Raw genomic sequence first — 25292 nt, forward strand, 5'->3', positions numbered from 1 at the left:
TTATGTGTGATCTTATGCCTTGTGTTCCTATGCGTGCTCCTAGTGTGATTATTTGTTTTTTGAATGGTATGTTATTTCCTTCGATTGTGATTGGTGTTGTTTTGCGTGCGGAAATGGAAAGCATTTGGATTTTTTTTTTATTTGTGGCTATTTTCCATTTCTTTTCGTATGTGTCTATTGTTTGTATTTCTGTTTCTGTCTTTTTGGCTAACATATTTCTACTTTTGTGTTAGGGGTAGGTGATAATTTGTGTAAGGTCGTCTGCGTATTGTATTTGGAAGCAGTGTGGTGAGGGTTTTGGTATGTCCCCTGTGTATAGGTTGAATAATGATGGTGATATGATGCTTCCTTGTGGTACTCCACTGTGTAGTTTGAATGGTGGTCCTGTGTATGTGTTTATTTTTATGTTTGATGTTCTGTTGTCTAAGTAGTTGCATATGAGTTTGTTTATGGGGTCTGGTAAGTTTATCTGTTGTATTTTATATTTGAGTCCTTCGTGCCATACTTTGTCAAATGCTTTTGAGATGTCTCTTGAAACTATATTGCATCCTTGTTTTTGTTTTTGGCTGTTGGCGATGTGTTCGTAAAGTGTTGCTAGTGCTGTGTGTGTACCTCTTCCTGGAGTGAATCCGTGTTGGTTTGGGTTTATTAGGTTGTTGTTTACTAAGTGAGTGTATAATCTATTTGTAATAATTCTTTCGAATATTTTGGCTGGTACTTCTAGAAGAGAAATTGGTCTGTAGTTCCCTACGTTTGGTTTCGGTTTGTTCTGCTTTGGTATGAATATGAGTGTGGAGTGTTTGAATATGTTTGGGAAGTATCCTAGGCTTACTGTTTCGTTTAATGTTGTTGTTAAGTAATTTAGCATGTTGCCTGGTGCGTGTTTTAAAATTATTTTGTTTATTCCTGATTGTCCTGGTGTTTTATTTTTCGTGTTTTTTTATTATAGTTTTGATGTCTTGTGTTATTATTGGCTGTGTTATTGTGTTTCCTGGGTCTAGTCTATTTAGATCTACTATGTCATGTGGGGTGAGTTCTTGTGAATGTTGTTGTAAGTGAGCTAGTATTATTTGTTCGTGTGTTTGATCAAAATGTATGTTTTCTTCCGGAGTGATTTTGAATGTGTTCTCCCAGTGTTTGCGGAAAGCTGTTTCTTTTTCTTTGTCATTGTGGTATTTTGTGTTGTTTTCTATTATGTATGGTATGTTATTTGTGTTGGTACCTGTTAGTCTTTTTATGTCATTCCAGAAAAGTTTTGGGTTTTTGGTGTTTATATTTATTTTGTTCATTAAATTGTTCCATGTATCGTTGTAAAGTTTTTTGCTTTCTTCTATTAGGTCTTGTTGGATTTGTCTGATTTGTGTTTTGGTGTTTGGGTTCCAAATTCCATTTCTTGTGTTTGTTAATATTGTTCGGTATTTCCATTGTAGTAGTTTGATTTTATCTGTTGTTTTGGGTGAAGGAAGTTTACGGTAAGTGGAGATTGGTATATGTAGGCGGATGGCTGTCTGTATCCAGCTGTAGAATATGTTTAGTTTTTCGTCTATGTATTTTGTGTCTTTTGTTACATAGGATAAAGTGTGGGTTTGGCTATTTATGTTATGAGTATTGATGGAGTTTTCTAATGTGTTTTTGAAGTCTTTCAAGTTTGCTTTTGAGAAATTGTGTTTCGGTGTTGTTGGTACGAGAATGGGTTTGGTGGAGAGTTTAATTTCTATTGGTAAATGATCGGAGGAGGTTAGGTCGCCTTGTCTTATTAGGTGTTGGTGTCTGTTTGCGAGTATGATGTCAGGTTTTCCTACTCGTTGATGTGAAATGTAAGTGTGGAAATCAGGGCCTAGGTAAGTCATATGGTTTTGTTGGATATATTTGTAAATAGTTATGCCTAGAGTGTCGTTATAACTGTGTCCTAGTGAAGTGTAATGTGCGTTTAAATCTCCTATTAGGTAGACTGGAATTTGTTTGCGCATGAGACTGAGAATATCTTGTGTCGGGAAATGTGGTCTGCGAGGGGGTAAGTATGTGGTGGCAACGATTATTGGTCCTTTTTGTGTTTGTAGTTCTATTGCTAGAACTTCCTCCTCAAAATGAGTCTAGCAGTTTGTATGATATTCCTTTTCGTATTGCAATTGCTATGCCGGCGTTGTCTTCATTGTATGTGTTTAGTGAGTGTGTGTTATAGTTCCAAATCTTTATGTTTTGTTTGCCTGTGGAGTTGAGTAATATTACTTCTGGGGATATCTTTAGGTAATAGTTGCTCGTTCATTTCTTCTGTGGAATGTCCATTTAAGTACGTTATGTTGCATTATGGTTACTTGTTCTAACATGTGTGTTTTTATGATCTTTTATTAGTTTTCGATTGTTTTTGTTGTGACTATGTATTTCTTTTGTTTCTTTTGTTAGTTTGGTCTTCTTGGGAGTTATACTGATTGTTTTCTGTATTTGAGTGATCTTGGGATTCTGTGTGGTTGTTACTGAAGTAGTGTCTGTGGTTATTTGGTGTGTGTTTTGTGTATGAGGTTCTTCTTCTTGGAGTTCACTGTTGCTCTGGGACTTCCTCTGTATGTATTGTTGTTGTCTGGAGAGTGAGTTTGTTGAGCATGTTTTGTATTTCGTGTGTGTTTCTGATTTCCTCTGGAATGATGACTGTTGGGAGACCGTTTGCTTTGTAAATTTTGTCTAGTGTGTTCTGAAAGGTGCCCGGAGAGACTGCTTCGCTCATGTTTGCGTAGATTAAGGCTGTGTTGGTTGTTACTGCTTGTTCTATAGGTGGTGCTTTCCAAGTGTTATATGTGTTATTTTGTGCGATTTGTGATGTCGTGTTGTTGGTGCGTGTTGCCTGTGCATATGTGTTGTTTGATTGGTTTCTTGCATCTTTGCGGAGTTGCTTGTGGAGAGCCTTCCTTATTGGCCAACTTGCTACGTAAGTTGGGTGGTTTCCTTCGCATGCAATGCATTTGAAAGTTATGGAGCTGCAGTGGGTTCCTCTGTGTTGTGTGGATGTGCACTTGTTACAAATTGTGAAATTGTCAGGAAGAGTGCATTGTGTTCGTGTGTGCTCGTAGCTGTAGCATTTGTTACATTGGGGAATGTGCATGTAGATGTCTTTGGAAAGTGCATGTGGGGGGAATAACTGACTTAGTATTAAAATGCCATTGTTGACGAATCTGGTGACCATACTCGAGTGTTCCATTTTAATCTTTAGAATGTGTGTTTTACTGAGAATTCTTATTATTTCTCTGATCAAGGTGTCTTCGTAAGCTTGTTCAATGTCTTCTTGTATTTCGTCATTTGTGAAGGAAGCGATGTACTTGTCAACGTTTGAGATAACCAAGGTTCTGCTTGCATTCAATTCTGGGGGATCTATGATTTCAAAGTTTAGTTTTTGGAACTTCGTTTTTACTTGGGCTACTGTGAATTTCTCCACCTGTTCGTCGGAGGTAATGACGTTGAATCCATTTCCCGCCTTGAACATCTTATAAGCTTGTAATCCTGCATTTCGTATGGCTCCCCACAGTTCTTGTCTCCTTTGGTCGTCAGTCTTGTTTGGGTTTGGTTTGTAAAGGTCTTTAATTCTAATCTTTCCCATGGTGAAGACTCATGAATTGAGGTTTATGTCGGGAGATGTAAAAATTCCATTAGTATCTATGTAGGAAAATTTGTTAATTACTAATTACTGAGAAGGAAGAACGCAGGAGGAAGGAAAGGAAAAGGAATAACGGTCTGGGTCGTATGTGGCTGTCTTAGTATCTGACGGAGGTCAAGGGCGTCCCAGGGGTTACACACACACACACACACACACACACACACACACACACACACACACACACACACACACACACACACACACACACACATACACACACATACACACACACACACATATATATATATATATATATATATATATATATATATATATATATATATATATATACATTTTCCAACTTCATCCTCGTCATGGGTCGAGGTCACTCTTATTTTCGTCAAAAGTATGTTTCGCCCATTATTTACAGATATATTTGTAAGATGACGAGGTATCCACGTTTTATAATGCTTGTCTCTCTTCTTGAATACTGAGTTCACTATCACCACTTCCCTTTCTAAACACATCCCAAACATTATATTCTTGCTGTGGTTCTTACCTGAAGGCCTACTACCTCATATGCTCATCTCCTCTAGCATTATGATACCCAACACCACAATATCTACATTTCTTCCAAGATTCTGTATACACTTATTTGAATAAATACTATGGTAACAGTAATAGCTTTGGCCATAGCTAAGCTCCTAGTGTCGTGTGATTTTCTCCTTTTACAGCTATCGGGGAACATCTGTGTAACACGTGATCTCAACTTGGTATTGCGTGCATCGCGTATACAAAATAGTAATTACATTATCCCGTCTAGGAAACTGACAACCAACAGACTGAAACGAACAAATTATGCTGTGTGTCTTGCAAAACTGGCATAAACACTCCAGTTCAATAATATCGAGTTTGTGTTAATGGAGAAAAATATATTCTTAATTAATACATAAATACAAAAATCTAGGTTCTAATGAAAACCCTAGTCGCTAAGTCCAAACGTACGATTAACAGCTTGCACATCAACATCTTCCGACACGAACTATCTTTTGTTGCTTAGCTATTCGGACGCTTACCATTGCAAAGAACCACAAAGTACTTACTTGTACAAAAAGCTGTTGATATCTCTAATGCCTTTCGTCACTTTGTTTTCCCAGCTTTCAATCACCGCACTCGCCCGATCCTGACACTGCTTTGCTTTAGCGAACAGTGAAATTCTATGCGTTTGTTGGGTTGGTTGCCAGTCCTGTTGTTACCAACTAGTATTTATCGTTGTACATTTATTTGGTAACACTGCAAGGTGTAACACACACAAACACAGAACATAGATCATTTATCCCCATCGTGTTTGTCGAGAAACAAAAGCAAGTCAAGAAACCAGGTATATTATATTCACTGCAATAATAAAATAGTCACTCGTAATCGTTTGAATTGCCAACATTTCTAACATTATGAAATTCGTGGAAGGTGTTCCCCTCAATCCAACAAAATTACATTGCAGCGGCTGGAATAAACAATTCCATTCGTAAAATGCAGCGAAAGAGTTAATCCACTGTGTAAGAATTCAGTAAACGAGTCGTAAACATTTGTTAATCAGTTGGGCGACACCGTGACGTCATAGAAATTCAGCTTTCCCAACCTCCAGGGAACCTGTTTCTTCCACGTTTAGGCCTACTTGGTGCCCCGGACGAGCTGAAACGCAAGTAGACCACTTTCACATCCTTAACTAACAGAAATATATAATTCAGCGACGTTTTGGAACACACTGTGACAGTTCATTTGTTCAAACCCTGCCTAGTTCGCAGTTCCCCAATTCCCACTAACCCTTTGCCTCAAGAAAAAGAAGTTTATATCTTTTCATTTCAACTATTCCTCCCTTTAGAGACATAGGAGGTTTTCATGACATCATCTCGGATAGAAGAGCTGTTTGTGGATGTAAGAATACCTATGCACTAATATTTTCATCCCCAACTGGAAACTCTACTGGTTATTTTATGGCTAACGCCAAATGACTTTATTCAGTTTACAGAGAGAATCGGATCACATGAAGAATCGTCACGCCAGACTTCGACAGGGTGACAATTCTCCATGTGGGCTATCCTAGGGTGACGATTCTTCTTGTGGGCTATCCTGGGTTTACGATTCTTCGGTTGTATAAGTTGATAACAATAAGTATAACCATCACTCAACCGAACCTAACCTAACCTAATCTTGATTCCACTGTTGATATTCGGCGTACTGGGGTGACAATTCTTCAGGTGGGATCTGATGGGGTGACGATTGTTATATGGGCGTTCTGGGGTAACAGTTTTTCATGTGACCCAGTCTTTCTGAACATATTAGTTTTGTTTTTATTTTTGTCGCTTCTTATCTATAAGATGTGGCGATGCTAGGCCCACGGACCAGACGAGGAAAAATTCAACCGCGTGACTATGGGTGACGTCACGGAGAGCCAACGGTGAAGAATGAGGATGAGCGGAGAAGGAAAGGTTAGGTATGTATCTGTAGGACGCCGTCGAGGACAACCGGTAAGCGGCCTGCATTCTTCTAACCGTAGGGACGCCACGACGAACTTGCTGTAGAAAGGTCATCCGGATAATTTCCTAATGCTTCAATCTTATATCCGATGGGAATAAATGCAACTTTGCTCATCCTTTTGATTTTTAAGGGAAATGTGTTAATGTCTCGTTGAAATCTGAGGTCCTCCTGTACTCATTTCGAATATGATAAATAAAAAATCCCCTAATTTCTACATTAGGGGAATATTTTTGGAGGATTTTAAAATTTGCTACATCACCATTGCAATAGACACTTACAGAAATGCATATGGCTGAATTTCTACATGGCTATGTATGTTATGTGTATTGATGGTGTTTTCTAATGTGTTTTTGAAGTCTTTCCAGTTTGCTTTTGAGAAATTGTGTTTCGGTGTTGTTGGTATGAGAATGGGTTTGGTGGAGAGTTTAATTTCTATTGGTAAATGATCTGAGGAGGTTAGGTCGCCTTGTCTTATTAGGTGGTGGTGTCTGTTTGCGAGTATGATGTCAGGTTTTCCTACTCGTTGATGTGAAATGTAAGTGTGGAAATCAGGGCCTAGGTAAGTCATGTGGTTTTGTTTGATATATTTATAAATAGTTATGCCTATAGTGTCGTTGTAACTGTGTCCTAGTGAAGTGTGATGTGCGTTTAAATCTCCTATTAGGTAGACTGGAATTTGTTTGCGCATGAGACTGAGAATATCTTGTGTTGGGAAATGTGGTCAGCGAGGGGGTAAGTATGTGGTGGCAATGATTATTGGTCCTTTTTGAGTTTGTAGTTCTATTGCTAGAACTTCCTCCTGAAATGAGTCTAGCAGTTTGTATGATATTCCTTTTCTTATTGCAATTGCTATGCCGGCGTTGTCTTCATTATATGTGTTTAGTGAGTGTGTGTTATAGTTCCAGATCTTTACGTTTTGTTTGCCTGTGGAGTTGAGTAATATTACTTCTGGGGATATCTTTAGGTAATAGTTGCTCAGTTCGTTTCTTCTGTGGAATGTCCATCTTAGTACGTTATGTTGTATTATGGTTACTTGTTCTAACATGTGTGTTTTTATGATCTTTTATTAGTTTTTGATTGTTTTTGTTGTGACTGTGTATTTCTTTTGTTTCTTTTGTTAGTTTGGTCTTCTTGGGAGTTATTCTGAGTGGTTTCTTTGTTTGAGTGATCTTGGGATTCTGTGTAGTTGTTACTGAAGTAGTGTCTGTAGTTATTTGGTGCGTGTTTTATAGAAGCTTGAGGTTCTTCTTCTTGGAGTTCACTGTTGCTTGTTTCTGGGACTTCCTCTGTATCTATTGTTGTTGTATGGAGAGTGAGTTTGTTGAGCATGTTTTGTATTTCGTGTGTGTTTCTGATTTCCTCTGGAATGATGACTGTTGGGAGACCATTTGGTTTGTAAATTTTGTCTAGTGTGTTCTGAAAGGCGCCTGGAGAAACTGCTTCGCTCATGTTTGCGTTGATTAAGGCTGTGTTGATTGTTACTGCTTGTTCTATAGGTGATGCTTTCCAAGTGTTATATGTGTTATTTTGTGCGATTGGTGATGTGTTGTTTGTGCGTGTTGCCTGTGCATATGTGTTGTTTGATTGGTTTCTTGCAGCTTTGAGGAGTTGTTTATGGAGAGCCTTCCTTATTGGGCAGCTTGCTACGTAAGTTGGGTGGTTTCCTTCGCATGCAATGCATTTGAAAGTTTTGGAGTTGCAGCGAGTTCCTCTGTGTTGTGTGGATGTGCACTTGTTACATATTATGTAATTGTCTGGAAGAGTGTATTGTGTTCGTGTGTGCTCGTAGCTGTGGCATTTGTTACATTGGGGAATGTGTATGTAGATGTCTTTGGAAAGTGCATGTCAGGGGAATGACTGACTTAGAATTAAGATGCCATTATTGACGAATCTGGTGACCATACTCGAGTGTTCCATTTTGATCTTTAGAATGTGTGTGTTTCTGGGTATTCTTATTACTTTTCTGATCAAGGTGTCTTCATAAGCTTGTTCTATGTCTTCTTGTATTTCTTCATCAGTGAAGGAGGCGATTTACTTATCAACGTTTGTGACAACCAAGGTTCTGCTTGCATTCGATTCTGGGGGATCTATGATTTCAAAGTTTAGTTTTTGGAACTTCGTTTTTACTTGGGCTTCTGTGAATTTCTCCACCTGTTCGTCGGAAGTAATGACGTTGAAACCCTTTCCCGCCTTGAACATCTTATAAGCTTGTAATCCTGCATTTCGTATGGCTCCCCACAGTTCTTGTCTCCTTTGGTCTTCAGTCTTGTTAGGGTTTGGTTTGTAAAGGTCTTTGATTCTAATCTTTCCCATGGTGAAGACTCATGAATTGAGGTTTATATCGGGAGATGTAAAAATTCCATTAGTATCTATGTAGGAAAATTGGTTAATTACTAATTACTAAGAAGGAAGAACGCAGAAGGAAGGAAAAGAAAAGGAATAACGGTCTGGGTTGTATGTGGCAGTGTTAATATCTGACGGAGGTCAAGGGCGTCCCAGGGGTTACACACACACACACACACACACACACACACACACACACACACACACACACACACACACACACACACACACACACACACACATACACACACACACACACACACACACATATATATATATATATATATATATATATATATATATATATATATATATATATATATACATTTTCCAACTTCATCCTCGTCATGGGTCGAGGTCACCCTTATTTTCGTCAAAAGTATGTTTCGCCCATTATTTACAGATATATTTGTAAGATGACGAGGTATCCACGTTTTATAATGCTTGCTTCTCTTCTTGAATACTGAGTTCACTATCACCACTTCCCTTTCTAAACACATCCCAAACATTATATTCTTGCTGTGGTTCTTACCTGAAGGCCTACTACCTCATATGCTCATCTCCTAGCATTATGATACCCAACACCACAATATCTACATTTCTTCCAAGATTCTGTATACACTTATTTGAATAAATACTATGGTAACAGTAATAGCTTTGGCCATAGCTAAGCTCCTAGTGTCGTGTGATTTTCTCCTTTTACAGCTATCGGGGAACATCTGTGTAACACGTGATCTCAACTTGGTATTGCGTGCATCGCGTATACAAAATAGTAATTACATTATCCCGTCTAGGAAACTGACAACCAACAGACTGAAACGAACAAATTATGCTGTGTGTCTTTAAAAAATGGAATAAACACTCCAGTTCATTAATATCGATTTTGTGTTAATGTAGAAAAATATTTTCTTTATTAATACATAAATACATAAATCTAGGTTCTAATGAAAACCCTAGTCGCTAAGTCCAAACGTACGATTAACAGCTTGCACATCAACATCTTCCGACACGAGCTATCTTTTGTTGCTTAGCTATTCGGACGCTTACCATTGCAAAGAACCACAAAGTACTTACTTGTACAAAAAGCTGTTGATATCTCTAATGCCTTTCGTCACTTTGTTTCCCCAGCTTTCAATTATCGCACTCGCCCGATCCTGACACTGCTTTGCTTTAGCGAACAGTGAAGTTCTATGCGTTTGTTGGGTTGGTTGCCAGTCCTGTTGTTACCAACTAGTATTTATCGTTGTACATTTATTTGGTAACACTGCAAGGTGTAACACACACAAACACAGAACATAGATCATTTATCCCCATCGTGTTTGTCGAGAAACAAAAGCAAGTCAAGAAACCAGGTATATTATATTCACTGCAATAATAAAATAGTCACTCGTAATCGTTTGAATTGCCAACATTTCTAACATTATGAAATTCGTGGAAGGTGTTCCCCTCAATCCAACAAAATTACATTGCAGCGGCTGGAATAAACAATTCCATTCGTAAAATGCAGCGAAAGAGTTAATCCACTGTGTAGGAATTCAGTAAACGAGTCGTAAACATTTGTTAATCAGTTGGGCGACACCGTGACGTCATAGAAATTCAGCTTTCCCAACCTCCAGGGAACCTGTTTCTTCCACGTTTAGGCCTACTTGGTGCCCCGGACGAGCTGAAACGCAAGTAGACCACTTTCACATCCTTAACTAACAGAAATATATAATTCAGCGACGTTTTGGAACACACTGTGATAGTTCATTTGTTCAAACCCTGCCTGGTTCGCAGTTCCCCAATTCCCACTAACCCTTTGCCTCAAGAAAAAGAAGTTTATATCTTTTCATTTCAACTATTCCTCCCTTTAGAGACATAGGAGGTTTTCATGACATCATCTCGGATAGAAGAGCTGTTTGTGGATGTAAGAATACCTATGCACTAATATTTTCATCCCCAACTGGAAACTCTACTGGTTATTTTATGGCTAACGCCAAATGACTTTATTCAGTTACAGAGAGAATCGGATCACATGAAGAATCGTCACGCCAGACTTCGACAGGGTGACAATTCTCCATGTGGGCTATCCTAGGGTGACGATTCTTCATGTGGGCCATCCTGGATTTACGATTCTTCGGTTGTAAAAGTTAATAACAATAAGCATAACCCTCACTCAACCGAACCTAACCTAACCTAATCTTTATTCCACTGTTGATATTGGGCATTCTGGGGTGACAATTCTTCAGGTGGGATCTGATGGGGTGACGATTGTTATATGGGCGTTCTGGGGTAACAGTTTTTCATGTGACCCAGTCTTTCTGAACATATTAGTTTTGTTTTTATTTTTGTCGCTTCTTATCTATAAGATGTGGCGATGCTAGGCCCACGGACCAGAGGAGGAAAAATTCAACCGCGTGACTGGTGACGTCACGGAGAGCCAACGGCGATGAATGAGGAGGAGCGGAGAAGGAAAGGTTAGGTGTGTATCGGCAGGACGCCGTCGAGGACAACCGGTAGGCGGCCTGCATTCTCGTAACCGCAGAGATGCCACGACGAACTTGCTGTAGAAAGGTCATCCGGGTAATTTCCTAATGCTTCAATCTTATATCCGATGGGAATAAATGCAACTTTGCTCATCCTTTTGATTTTTAAGGGAAATGTGTTAATGTCTCGTTGAAATCTGAGGTCCTCCTGTACTCATTTCGAATATGATAAATAAAAAATCCCCTAATTTCTGCATTAGGGGGATATTTTTGGAGGATTTTGAAATTTTCCACATCAACATTGCAGTAGACAGTTTCAGAAATGCATATGGTTGAATTTCTTGAACCTATCCTAAGTCACTTGTCATAGGTTGTGCTTGTGACTTCCGGCCACCAAGTAAAAATCACGTTCATGTGCTTCCTGTTTCTTTGTACTGATTTTCGTTGGGCATGCCCCTTTCACAGCTCACCCAAAATAGATAAACATTCATTGTGATGAGTTTCTTCCACAGTCGTTGCAGCCCGGGATATGAATACTGCAATTTCCAACTGAATACGCTTACCGAGATTTTTTCGCTTTATTTCTGAAATGAAAATAAAATGTAACCATGTCATTAAACGAGCGAATTTTATACAATATTTCATATGTAAATGTCAGTTCTACAATTTCGATTGATTCTACTGATTACATCTTATGCCAGACAATGTCGTATCGATCATTTTTACTGCACCTTTCTTGGCGTATCGTAAACGAAGTAATTTATGTCAAACATTGGAGTAACCCACCAGGACATACATATGAAATAAAAGAAAACATACGACTGTAGCACGATTGACATTGTTAGAGGCGCTGGTCTACGGTCTACAATAACAACAGCAACAAAACTCATCCTACACTGCATTCATAACGAAATGGAAGATCCTGTAGGAGTTGTTGTTGATACTGGGACTGCGGGGGAAATTCCCGGTAAGATTTGGCCTCATTATGTAGTCCGTCTACGTTTATGTTCGATTCGTTGCAACGGAGGCTTAGTCTTGCTCATTTTTGTTTTCGACTTCCTTCAATGACAAGGAAATTCTTAGTCGGGGTTAGTTCATATTTTAAGATGTTTTGATATCATTCGACGTCTTAGGTCTTCTTGCTTCTCGTGGTTTTGTTCGCTTGCTTTGTCTTGACACTATCCACACCTTATTTCAGTTTGTATTCATTGCTCACTAATTTCAGATGTTGATCATAGTTCCTCTCTAAGAGAAATCTAAGAGAAATCATTGTATTTTCAGTTCTTGAAGTGTGTGTTGTATCTCTCACACTCCTGTATGATTTTTTTTCTAATACATATGCATGTGCATATTTGTGGACTAATGCCATACTGGATTCATTTCACCAATATATATATATATACATATATATATATATATGTATATATATATACATATGTATATATATGTACATATACATATATATATATATATATATATATATATATATATATACATATATATTAGTGTATTTTGGGAGCAGGTTCTCTTTTAAACATGTTTGATTGAATACGACAGCATTCTGGAAGTTGATTTTCTTTCTTGTGTTCTCTATTTTTCTAATTATGTTCTTCCCTTGGATAGGGTGGGCATAAACCAATTCCTTATAATTCTCCATTTTATTACACGACGTTTCGTCTCTAAAAAGACATCTTCTGGTATTTCTGTTTTTAGAGATACAATAAATATTTATGATACTACAAATTACATTAATGGTTGGACATATACAAGATTATACTTAGAAATCAAACCTTAGAATTACAGTTAAGTTTAACATATTAGAATTATATTTTAAATTTAACAAAACAAATTATAATTCTAATATGTTAAACTTAACTGTAATTCTAAGGTTTGATTTCTAAATATAATCTTGTATATGTCCAACCATTAATGTAATTTGTAGTATCATAAATATTTGTTGTTTCTTTAAAAACAGAAATACCAGAAGATGTCTTTTTAGAGACGAAACGTCGTGTAATAAAATGGAGAATTATAAGGAATTGGTTTATGCCCACCCTATCCAAGGGAAGAACATAATTAGAAAAATAGAGAACACAAGAAAGAAAATCAACAACTTCCAGAATGCTGTCGTATTCAATCAAACATGTTTATATATATATATATATATATATATATATATATATATACATATATATATATATATATATATATATATATGCAATAAAAACACTAGGAGCGTGTGTTCACAAATGCGTAAGTAACCACTAAGAAAAGTAAACTAACGAAGCAGAGCGCTTTCGTATAATTACATCTTCAGTGCAGATACAAAGAAGGAATTATAAAATGAAGAAACAAGGTACAGAATATAAGACATAGTGAAGAGGGCATTTGGAGAGGTAGTGGAAGATCTGATCTGTTAAATTTGGGAGTTAAGCTCCCACGGGCTTTAAGTGTGAGCCCGTTTGGAGGGTGATTTGACTTATGAGTGTGTGTGGGTTAACCACACACACTCATACATTCACAAGATGCGCATACGTATATGATATACGTATGCACATCTCGGTGAATGCACCCTACCTAAGAGAACTGTGTATTCAGTGGACAGTGTTGTTATCAATGTGTGTAATAAATTTTAAAGAAAAAAAGGGGGGTGATTCAATGTATGAGTGAATGTGGCTTTGGCCACGCCCACTCATACATTTATTGGATGTGCATACCTATGTGAAATATGTATACACATCCTGGCGAATCACCCTTTCTGACATGAACAAGTGCAAAGGTATATCATTTTAAAGGGGGGGGGGCTGACACTCCACCAGCCGACGCAGTTCGTAATCGCTTAAGTGGCTGCATAGGCGGCGCACAAGACCCTCAGATGTTGTCGGAGGCCCTCTCCTCAGAAAAGCAGTTGCGGGGCAATACTTGAGGTAATGTTCGAGGGTGGCTTCTGGGTGGCGGCAATGTTGACATTTCTTTTCTCCTGCTGTCGGGGGTAGTGGAAGAGGTACACGTGACGGACGTTTGAATCGACCTGGTAACCAACAAGTATGGGACAACTGCTCATAATTTATATTATAATTTAAATAATTTTGAAATTTCATGAGAAATATAACTATCTAATTTGTACAAACCTTGATGGAGGTTAGCATTTATTCCCTTACTAGATTTGATCAAACTGCATTCAATTAAATTACTTTCTGTTATGTTGTTGTTGTATGTGATGACTTTAGCGTTATCCCAGTCAACTGGGTGGTTAAAATGGTTCATGTGGTTGAATATACCGCTAGATTGGTTTCCCTCTCTAACGTATTTCTTGTGTTGATTGATTCGTGTTTTGAGTGTTTTAGCAGTCTGACCAACATAAAACTGATTACATAATTTCCAAGGTATTTTATACACACACCCTTTATTACTTAAATTATAATATAAATTATGAGCAGTTGTCCCATACTTGTTGGTTACCAGGACGGTTCAAACGTCCGTCACGTGTACTTCTTCCACTACCTATCCGAATGTCCTCTACACTATGTCATATATTCTATACCTTGTTTCTTCATTTTATAATTCCTTCTTTGTATCTGCACTGAAGATGTAATTATACGAAAGCGCTCTGCTTCGTTAGTTTACTTTTCCTAGTGGTTACTTACGCACACACATATATATATATATATATATATCTATATATATATATATATATATATATATGTGTGTGTGTGTGTGTGTGTGTGTGTGTGTGTGTGTGTGTGTGTGTGTGTGTGTGTGTGTGTGTGTGTGTGTGTGTGTGTGTGTGTGTGTGTGTGTATTGTGGTAATTGTTGTTTGGGTATCGTAATGTCTACCTTGGTTCGGTGATTTCCCTCAAAGCATTACGGTAATTTCTTTCGATTCAGGAACCTTTTCCGAATCCTCGAACCACACCTATCGTAACTTTGAATAAGATATGATTAAACTCCCCTCCCTTATATTTCTTGAATCTTTAAGGTAATTTTGGTTTAAAATCGGGGACTTTGAAATTGTGCTTAAGGTTAAAGTTAACCCGTGGCTTCAAGTTTTCGAACACGAAGGAGTCCCGCTGTATACGGCTACTTTTCGTCTGTCTACTTAAGAGGACACAGAACTCTGGAACCGGACGCTCCTATCTTGCAAACTGAGGGCAAGGGACCGTCATACGTCTCCTCATAAGAAGCCTTTAAATTCTACATCAATTCAGACCAATTGGCTGAGAACGCAACCAATAAGTTCTCGGACATTCTTGTATTTATTGAATCACAATTACCATAGTATATATATATATATATATATATATATATATATATATATATATATATATATATGTGTGTGTGTGTGTGTGTGTGTGTGTGTGTGTGTGTGTGTGTGTGTGTGTGTGTGTGTATTTATTTACCTAGTTGTATTTTGCGGGAAGGGGAGCTATGCTCGTGTTGACCGCCATTGTATCTCTCAGTGTCTAGTTTGCTTTTAACCCCTTCCATACGGTGCCGCACACGTAGGCGTCATGGGGAGCGAGTGTATTCGCGAGGCTGCCATATCGGCGTCTTGATTATATTTATTGTAGTCGCCCCTCCATAATGACATTCTTTCTAATTCTTTTGTAATCGCATTTTCTATGGTTATCAAAATTTACGGGTGAAGAGAGAACGATCGATATAAGCGGTGACTATATTTTATGATGCGAGTATTATTACGACACGTCGTACGGCTGGCATTGGTTGCTGCCACCGAGATCTAAGTCCATGACGCCTACGTGTGCGGCACCGTATGGAAGGGGTTAAACTCGTGAATGGTTTTTGCGCATACTATTTCATTATCCAATTTGTTCCAATTGTCCAAAACTCTATGTGGAAAACTGTTTTTCTTCAGTTCTCTTCTATAGCTATGTTTTCTTAATTTCTTTCCATGTCCTCTCGTGTTTCTCTTGTCCCAGTTTAGTAATTCTTGTCTATCAAGTATCTCTGTGCCTTTCATGATTCTGTAGATGGTCAGTAGGTCTCCTCTCTCTCTTCTTTGCTCCAGTGTCGGTAGCTCCAGTTTAGCCAATCTCTCCTCGTATGATAAGTTTGCAAGTGCAGGTGCCATTTTTGTAGCTGCTCTTTGGATTCTTTCTATTTTCTTTATGTTCTTTTTGGTACTGGGGGACCACAATGTCGCCATAGTATATATATATACGTCGGAGGTAATGACGTTGAATCCATTTCCCGCCTTGAACATCTTATAAGCTTGTAATCCTGCATTTCGTATGGCTCCCCACAGTTCTTGTCTCCTTTGGTCGTCAGTCTTGTTTGGGTTTGGTTTGTAAAGGTCTTTAATTCTAATCTTTCCCATGGTGAAGACTCATGAATTGAGGTTTATGTCGGGAGATGTAAAAATTCCATTAGTATCTATGTAGGAAAATTTGTTAATTACTAATTACTGAGAAGGAAGAACGCAGGAGGAAGGAAAGGAAAAGGAATAACGGTCTGGGTCGTATGTGGCTGTCTTAGTATCTGACGGAGGTCAAGGGCGTCCCAGGGGTTACACACACACACACACACACACACACACACACACACACACACACACACACACACACACACACACACACACACATACACACACACATAAATATATATATATATATATATAAATATATATATATATATATATATATATATATATACATTTTCCAACTTCATCCTCGTCATGGGTCGAGGTCACTCTTATTTTCGTCAAAAGTATGTTTCGTCCATTATTTACAGATATATTTGTAAGATGACGAGGTATCCACGTTTTATAATGCTTGCTTCTCTTCTTGAATACTGAGTTCACTATCACCACTTCCCTTTCTAAACACATCCCAAACATTATATTCTTGCTGTGGTTCTTACCTGAAGGCCTACTACCTCATATGCTCATCTCCTCTAGCATTATGATACCCAACACCACAATATCTACATTTCTTCCAAGATTCTGTATACACTTATTTGAATAAATACTATGGTAACAGTAATAGCTTTGGCCATAGCTAAGCTCCTAGTGTCGTATGATTTTCTCCTTTTACAGCAATCGGGGAACATCTGTGTAACACGTGATCTCAACTTGGTATTGCGTGCATCGCGTATACAAAATAGTAATTACATTATCCCGTCTAGGAAACTGACAACCAACAGACTGAAACGAACAAATTATGCTGTGTGTCTTGCAAAACTGGCATAAACACTCCAGTTCAATAATATCGAGTTTGTGTTAATGGAGAAAAATATATTCTTAATTAATACATAAATACAAAAATCTAGGTTCTAATGAAAACCCTAGTCGCTAAGTCCAAACGTACGATTAACAGCTTGCACATCAACATCTTCCGACACGAACTATCTTTTGTTGCTTAGCTATTCGGACGCTTACCATTGCAAAGAACCACAAAGTACTTACTTGTACAAAAAGCTGTTGATATCTCTAATGCCTTTCGTCACTTTGTTTTCCCAGCTTTCAATTATCGCACTCGCCCAATCCTGACACTGCTTTGCTTTAGCGAACAGTGAAGTTCTATGCGTTTGTTGGGTTGGTTGCCAGTCCTGTTGTTACCAACTAGTATTTATCGTTGTACATTTATTTGGTAGCACTGCAAGGTGTAACACACACAAACACAGAACATAGATCATTTATCCCCATCGTGTTTGTCGAGAAACAAAAGCAAGTCAAGAAACCAGGTATATTATATTCACTGCAATAATAAAATAGTCACTCGTAATCGTTTGAATTGCCAACATTTCTTACATTATGAAACTCGTGGAAGGTGTTCCCCTCAATCCAACAAAATTACATTGCAGCGGCTGGAATAAACAATTCCATTCGTAAAATGCAGCGAAAGAGTTAATCCACTGTGTAGGAATTCAGTAAACGAGTCGTAAACATTTGTTAATCAGTTGGGCGACACCGTGACGTCATAGAAATTCAGCTTTCCCAACCTCCAGGGAACCTGTTTCTTCCACGTTTAGGCCTACTTGGTGCCCCGGACGAGCTGAAACGCAAGTAGACCACTTTCACATCCTTAACTAACAGAAATATATAATTCAGCGACGTTTTGGAACACACTGTGATAGTTCATTTGTTCAAACCCTGCCTGGTTCGCAGTTCCCCAATTCCCACTAACCCTTTGCCTCAAGAAAAAGAAGTTTATATCTTTTCATTTCAACTATTCCTCCCTTTAGAGACATAGGAGGTTTTCATGACATCATCTCGGATAGAAGAGCTGTTTGTGGATGTAAGAATACCTATGCACTAATATTTTCATCCCCAACTGGAAACTCTACTGGTTATTTTATGGCTAACGCCAAATGACTTTATTCAGTTACAGAGAGAATCGGATCACATGAAGAATCGTCACGCCAGACTTCGACAGGGTGACAATTCTCCATGTGGGCTATCCTAGGGTGACGATTCTTCATGTGGGCCATCCTGGATTTACGATTCTTCGGTTGTAAAAGTTAATAACAATAAGCATAACCCTCACTCAACCGAACCTAACCTAACCTAATCTTTATTCCACTGTTGATATTGGGCATTCTGGGGTGACAATTCTTCAGGTGGGATCTGATGGGGTGACGATTGTTATATGGGCGTTCTGGGGTAACAGTTTTTCATGTGACCCAGTCTTTCTGAACATATTAGTTTTGTTTTTATTTTTGTCGCTTCTTATCTATAAGATGTGGCGATACTAGGCCCAGGGACCAGACGAGGAAAAATTCAACCGCGTGACTATGGGTGACGTCACGGAGAGCCAACGGCGAAGAATGAGGATGAGCGGAGAAGGAAAGGTTAGGTGTGTATCGGTAGGACGCCGTCGAGGACAACCTTTAAGCGGCCTGCATTCTTCTAACCGTAGGGACGCCACGACGAACTTGCTGTAGAAAGGTCATCCGGGTAATTTCCTAATGCTTCAATCTTATATCCGATGGGAATAAATGCAACTTTGCTCATCCTTTTGATTTTTAAGGGAAATGTGTTAATGTCTCGTTGAAATCTGAGGTCCTCCTGTACTCATTTCGAATATGATAAATAAAAAATCCCCTAATTTCTGCATTAGGGGAATATTTTTGGAGGATTTTAAAATTTGCTACATCACCATTGCAGTAGACACTTGCAGAAATGCATATGGCTGAATTTCTTGAACCCATCTTAAGTCACTTGTCATGTGTTGTTCTTGTGACTTCCGGTCACCAAGTAAAAATACGTTCATGTGCTTCCTGTTTCTTTGTACTGATTTTCGTTGGGCATGCCCCTTTCACAGCTCACCCAAAATAGATAAACATTCATTGTGATGAGTTTCTTCCACAGTCGTTGCAGCCCGGGATATGAATACTGCAATTTCCAACTGAATACGCTTACCGAGATTTTTTCGCTTTATTTCTGAAATGAAAATAAAATGTAACCATGTCATTAAACGAGCGAATTTTATACAATATTTCATATGTAAATGTCAGTTCTACAATTTCGATTGATTCTACTGATTACATCTTATGCCAGACAATGTCGTGTCGATCATTTTTACTGCACCTTTCTTGGAGTATCGTAAACGAAGTAATTTATGTCAAACATTGGAGTAACCCACCAGGACATACATATGAAATAAAAGAAAACATACGACTGTAGCACGATTGACATTGTTAGAGGCGCTGGTCTACGGTCTACAATAACAACAGCAACAAAACTCATCCTACACTGCATTCATAACGAAATGGAAGATCCTGTAGGAGTCGTTGTTGATACTGGGACTGCGGGGGAAATTCCCGGTAAGATTTGGCCTCATTATGTAGTCCGTCTACGTTTATGTTCGATTCGTTGCAACGGAGGCTTAGTCTTGCTCATTTTTGTTTTCGACTTCCTTCAATGACAAGGGAATTCTTAGTCGGGGTTAGTTCATATTTTAAGATGTTTTGATATCATTCGACGTCTTAGGTCTTCTTGCTTCTCGGAGTTTTGTTCGCTTGCTTTGTCTTGACACTATCCACACCTTATTTCAGTTTGTATTCATTGCTCACTAATTTCAGATGCTGATCATAGTTCCTCTCTAAGAGAAATCTAAGAGAAATCATTGTATTTTCAGTTCTTGAAGTGTGTGTTGTATCTCTCACACTCCTGTATGATTTTTTTTCTAATACATATGCATGTGCATATTTGTGGACTAATGCCATACTGGCACCAATATATATATATATATATATATATATATACATATATATATATATATGTATATATATATACATATGTATATATATGTACATATACATATATATATATATATATATATACATATATATTAGTGTATTTTGGGAGCAGGTTCTCTTTTAAACATGTTTGATTGAATACGACAGCATTCTGGAAGTTGATTTTCTTTCTTGTGTTCTCTATTTTTCTAATTATGTTCTTCCCTTGGATAGGGTGGGCATAAACCAATTCCTTATAATTCTCCATTTTATTACACGACGTTTCGTCTCTAAAAAGACATCTTCTGGTATTTCTGTTTTTAGAGATACAATAAATATTTATGATACTACAAATTACATTAATGGTTGGACATATACAAGATTATACTTAGAAATCAAACCTTAGAATTACAGTTAAGTTTAACATATTAGAATTATATTTTAAATTTAACAAAACAAATCATAATTATAATATGTTAAACTTAACTGTAATTCTAAGGTTTGATTTATAAATATAATCTTGTATATGTGCAACCATTAATGTAATTTGTAGTATCATAAATATTTGTTGTTTCTTTAAAAACAGAAATACCAGAAGATGTCTTTTTAGAGACGAAACGTCGTGTAATAAAATGGAGAATTATAAGGAATTGGTTTATGCCCACCCTATCCAAGGGAAGAACATAATTAGAAAAATAGAGAACACAAGAAAGAAAATCAACAACTTCCAGAATGCTGTCGTATTCGATCAAACATATTTATATATATATATATATATATATGTATATATATATATATATATTTATACATATATATATATAAATATATATACATATATATATATATGCAGTAAAAACACTAGGAGCGTGTGTTCACAAATGCGTAAGTAACCACTAGGAAAAGTAAACTAACGAAGCAGAGCGCTTTCGTATAATTACATCTTCAGTGCAGATACAAAGAAGGAATTATAAAATGAAGAAACAAGGTACAGAATATAAGACATAGTGAAGAGGGCATTTGGAGAGGTAGTGGAAGATCTGATCTGTTAAATTTGGGAGTTAAGCTCCCACGGGCTTTAAGTGTGAGCCCGTTTGGAGGGTGATTTGACTTATGAGTGTGTGTGGGTTAACCACACACACTCATACATTCACAAGATGCGCATACGTATATGATATACGTATGCACATCTCGGTGAATGCACCCTACCTAAGAGAACTGTGTATTCAGTGGACAGTGTTGTTATCAATGTGTGTAATAAATTTTAAAGAAAAAAAGGGGGGTGATTCAATGTATGAGTGAATGTGGCTTTGGCCACGCCCACTCATACATTTATTGGACGTGCATACCTATGTGAAATATGTATACACATCCTGGCGAATCACCCTTTCTGACATGAACAAGTGCAAAGGTATATCATTTTAAAGGGGGGGGGGGCTGACACTCCACCAGCCGACGCAGTTCGTAATCGCTTAAGTGGCTGCATAGGCGGCGCACAAGACCCTCAGATGTTGTCGGAGGCCCTCTCCTCAGAAAAGCAGTTGCGGGGCAATACTTGAGGTAATGTTCGAGGGTGGCTTCTGGGTGGCGGCAATGTTGACATTTCTTTTCTCCTGCTGTCGGGGGTAGTGGAAGAGGTACACGTGACGGACGTTTGAATCGACCTGGTAACCAACAAGTATGGGACAACTGCTCATAATTTATATTATAATTTAAATAATTTTGAAATTTCATGAGAAATATAACTATCTAATTTGTACAAACCTTGATGGAGGTTAGCATTTATTCCCTTACTAGATTTGATCAAACTGCATTCAATTAAATTACTTTCTGTTATGTTGTTGTTGTATGTGATGACTTTAGCGTTATCCCAATCAACTGGGTGGTTAAAATGGTTCATGTGGTTGAATATACCGCTAGATTGGTTTCCCTCTCCAACGTATTTCTTGTGTTGATTGATTCGTGTTTTGAGTGTTTTAGCAGTCTGACCAACATAAAACTGATTACATAATTTCCAAGGTATTTTATACACACACCCTTTATTACTTAAATTATAATATAAATTATGAGCAGTTGTCCCATACTTGTTGGTTACCAGGACGGTTCAAACGTCCGTCACGTGTACTTCTTCCACTACCTCTCCGAATGTCCTCTACACTATGTCATATATTCTATACTTTGTTTCTTCATTTTATAATTCCTTCTTTGTATCTGCACTGAAGATGTAATTATACGAAAGCGCTCTGCTTCGTTAGTTTACTTTTCCTAGTGGTTACTTACGCACACATATATATATATATATACATATATATATATATATATATATATATATGTGTGTGTGTGTGTGTGTGTGTGTGTGTGTGTGTGTGTGTGTGTGTGTGTGTGTGTGTGTGTGTGTGTGCGTGTGTGTGTGTGTGTATTCACTTGGTCTTTGGATCACGTGTTGGACTCGTGATCGACAGCTATTTCCCTCCAGGAAGAGAGCTCAGAGCTCGTAGGTCCGATCTATGGGTAATGCTATGACCTTTCACACACACACACACACCCAACTCCCCGCCCACGAGAGTCAGAGTAACGACTCGAAGCGCAGCGGTACCGAAATAATTTCGGCCCTGGGCAGGATTCGAACCTAGAACTGCGGGCCACTATCGTGGCAGTTCAGTACTCTACCAACTGCGCCACCGAATCGTGTGTGTGTGTGTGTGTGTGTGTGTGTGTGTGTGTGTGTGTGTGTGTGTGTGTGTGTGTGTGTGTGTGTGTGTGTGTGTGTGTGTGTGTGTGTGTGTATTGTGGTAATTGTTGTTTGGGTATCGTAATGTCTACCTTGGTTCGGTGATTTCCCTCAAAGCATTACGGTAATTTCTTTCGATTCAGGAACCTTTTCCGAATCCTCGAACCACACCTATCGTAACTTTGAATAAGATATGATTAAACTCCCCTCCCTTATATTTCTTGAATCTTTAAGGTAATTTTGGTTTAAAATCGGGGACTTTGAAATTGTGCTTAAGGTTAAAGTTAACCCGTGGCTTCAAGTTTTCGAACACGAAGGAGTCCCGCTGTATACGGCTACTTTTCGTCTGTCTACTTAAGAGGACACAGAACTCTGGAACCGGACGCTCCTATCTTGCAAACTGAGGGCAAGGGACCGTCATACGTCTCCTCATAAGAAGCCTTTAAATTCTACATCAATTCAGACCAATTGGCTGAGAACGCAACCAATAAGTTCTCGGACATTCTTGTATTTATTGAATCACAATTACCATAGTATATATATATATATATATATATATATATATATATATATATATATATATATATATATATAGTGTGTGTGTGTGTGTGTGTGTGTGTGTGTGTGTGTGTGTGTGTGTGTGTGTGTGTGTGTGTGTGTGTGTGTGTATTTATTTACCTAGTTGTATTTTGCGGGAAGGGGAGCTATGCTCGTGTTGACCCGCCATTGTATCTCTCAGTGTCTAGTTTGCTTTTAAACTCGTGAATGGTTTTTGCGCATACTATTTCATTATCCAATTTGTTCCAAGTGTCCAAAACTCTATGTGGAAAACTGTTTTTCTTCAGTTCTCTTCTATAGCTATGTTTTCTTAATTTCTTTCCATGTCCTCTTGTGTTTCTCTTGTCCCAGTTTAGTAATTCTTGTCTATCAAGTATCTCTGTGCCTTTCATGATTCTGTAGATGGTCAGTAGGTCTCCTCTCTCTCTTCTTTGCTCCAGTGTCGGTAGCTCCAGTTTAGCCAATCTCTCCTCGTATGATAAGTTTGCAAGTGCAGGTGCCATTTTTGTAGCTGCTCTTTGGATTCTTTCTATTTTCTTTATGTTCTTTTTGGTACTGGGGGACCACAATGTCGCCATAGTATATATATATACGTCGGAGGTAATGACGTTGAATCCATTTCCCGCCTTGAACATCTTATAAGCTTGTAATCCTGCATTTCGTATGGCTCCCCACAGTTCTTGTCTCCTTTGGTCGTCAGTCTTGTTTGGGTTTGGTTTGTAAAGGTCTTTAATTCTAATCTTTCCCATGGTGAAGACTCATGAATTGAGGTTTATGTCGGGAGATGTAAAAATTCCATTAGTATCTATGTAGGAAAATTTGTTAATTACTAATTACTGAGAAGGAAGAACGCAGGAGGAAGGAAAGGAAAAGGAATAACGGTCTGGGTCGTATGTGGCTGTCTTAGTATCTGACGGAGGTCAAGGGCGTCCCAGGGGTTACACACACACACACACACACACACACACACACACACACACACACACACACACACACACACACACACACACACACACACATACACACACATACACACACACATATATATATATATATATATATATATACATATATATATACATATATATATATATATAGATATACATTTTCCAACTTCATCCTCGTCATGGGTCGAGGTCACTCTTATTTTCGTCAAAAGTATGTTTCGCCCATTATTTACAGATATATTTGTAAGATGACGAGGTATCCACGTTTTATAATGCTTGCTTCTCTTCTTGAATACTGAGTTCACTATCACCACTTCCCTTTCTAAACACATCCTAAACATTATATTCTTGCTGTGGTTCTTACCTGAAGGCCTACTACCTCATATGCTCATCTCCTCTAGCATTATGATACCCAACACCACAATATCTACATTTCTTCCAAGATTCTGTATACACTTATTTGAATAAATACTATGGTAACAGTAATAGCTTTGGCCATAGCTAAGCTCCTAGTGTCGTATGATTTTCTCCTTTTACAGCTATCGGGGAACATCTGTGTAACACGTGATCTCAACTTGGTATTGCGTGCATCGCGTATACAAAATAGTAATTACATTATCCCGTCTAGGAAACTGACAGCCAACAGACTGAAACGAACAAATTATGCTGTGTGTCTTGCAAAACTGGCATAAACACTCCAGTTCAATAATATCGAGTTTGTGTCAATGGAGAAAAATATATTCTTAATTAATACATAAATACAAAAATCTAGGTTCTAATGAAAACCCTAGTCGCTAAGTCCAAACGTACGATTAACAGCTTGCACATCAACATCTTCCGACACGAGCTATCTTTTGTTGCTTAGCTATTCGGACGCTTACCATTGCAAAGAACCACAAAGTACTTACTTGTACAAAAAGCTGTTGAT

General features: G+C 38.1%; 1 protein-coding gene across 3 annotated transcripts in view; it reads right to left on the minus strand.

The window, feature by feature from the left end:
- Positions 1-17440, minus strand: part of LOC143032745 (uncharacterized) — a 37441-nt gene extending 20001 nt beyond the window's left edge. Inside the window, exon 1 of one of the 3 annotated variants that reach the window (XM_076197708.1) lies at positions 17358-17440. The gene's annotated coding sequence lies outside the window, so the exon portion shown is untranslated. Of the gene's footprint in view, positions 1-4689; positions 4845-9541; positions 9793-17357 lie in introns of those variants that run through there. The other 2 variants (XM_076197707.1, XM_076197706.1) reach the window with 2 other exon arrangements.
- Between the last annotated feature and the right edge of the window lie 7852 nt (positions 17441-25292).

Source organism: Oratosquilla oratoria, chromosome 14 (assembly GCF_046742065.1).
Source record: "Oratosquilla oratoria isolate Oo_2021 chromosome 14, ASM4674206v1, whole genome shotgun sequence".
Lineage (NCBI taxonomy): Eukaryota > Metazoa > Arthropoda > Malacostraca > Stomatopoda > Squillidae > Oratosquilla > Oratosquilla oratoria.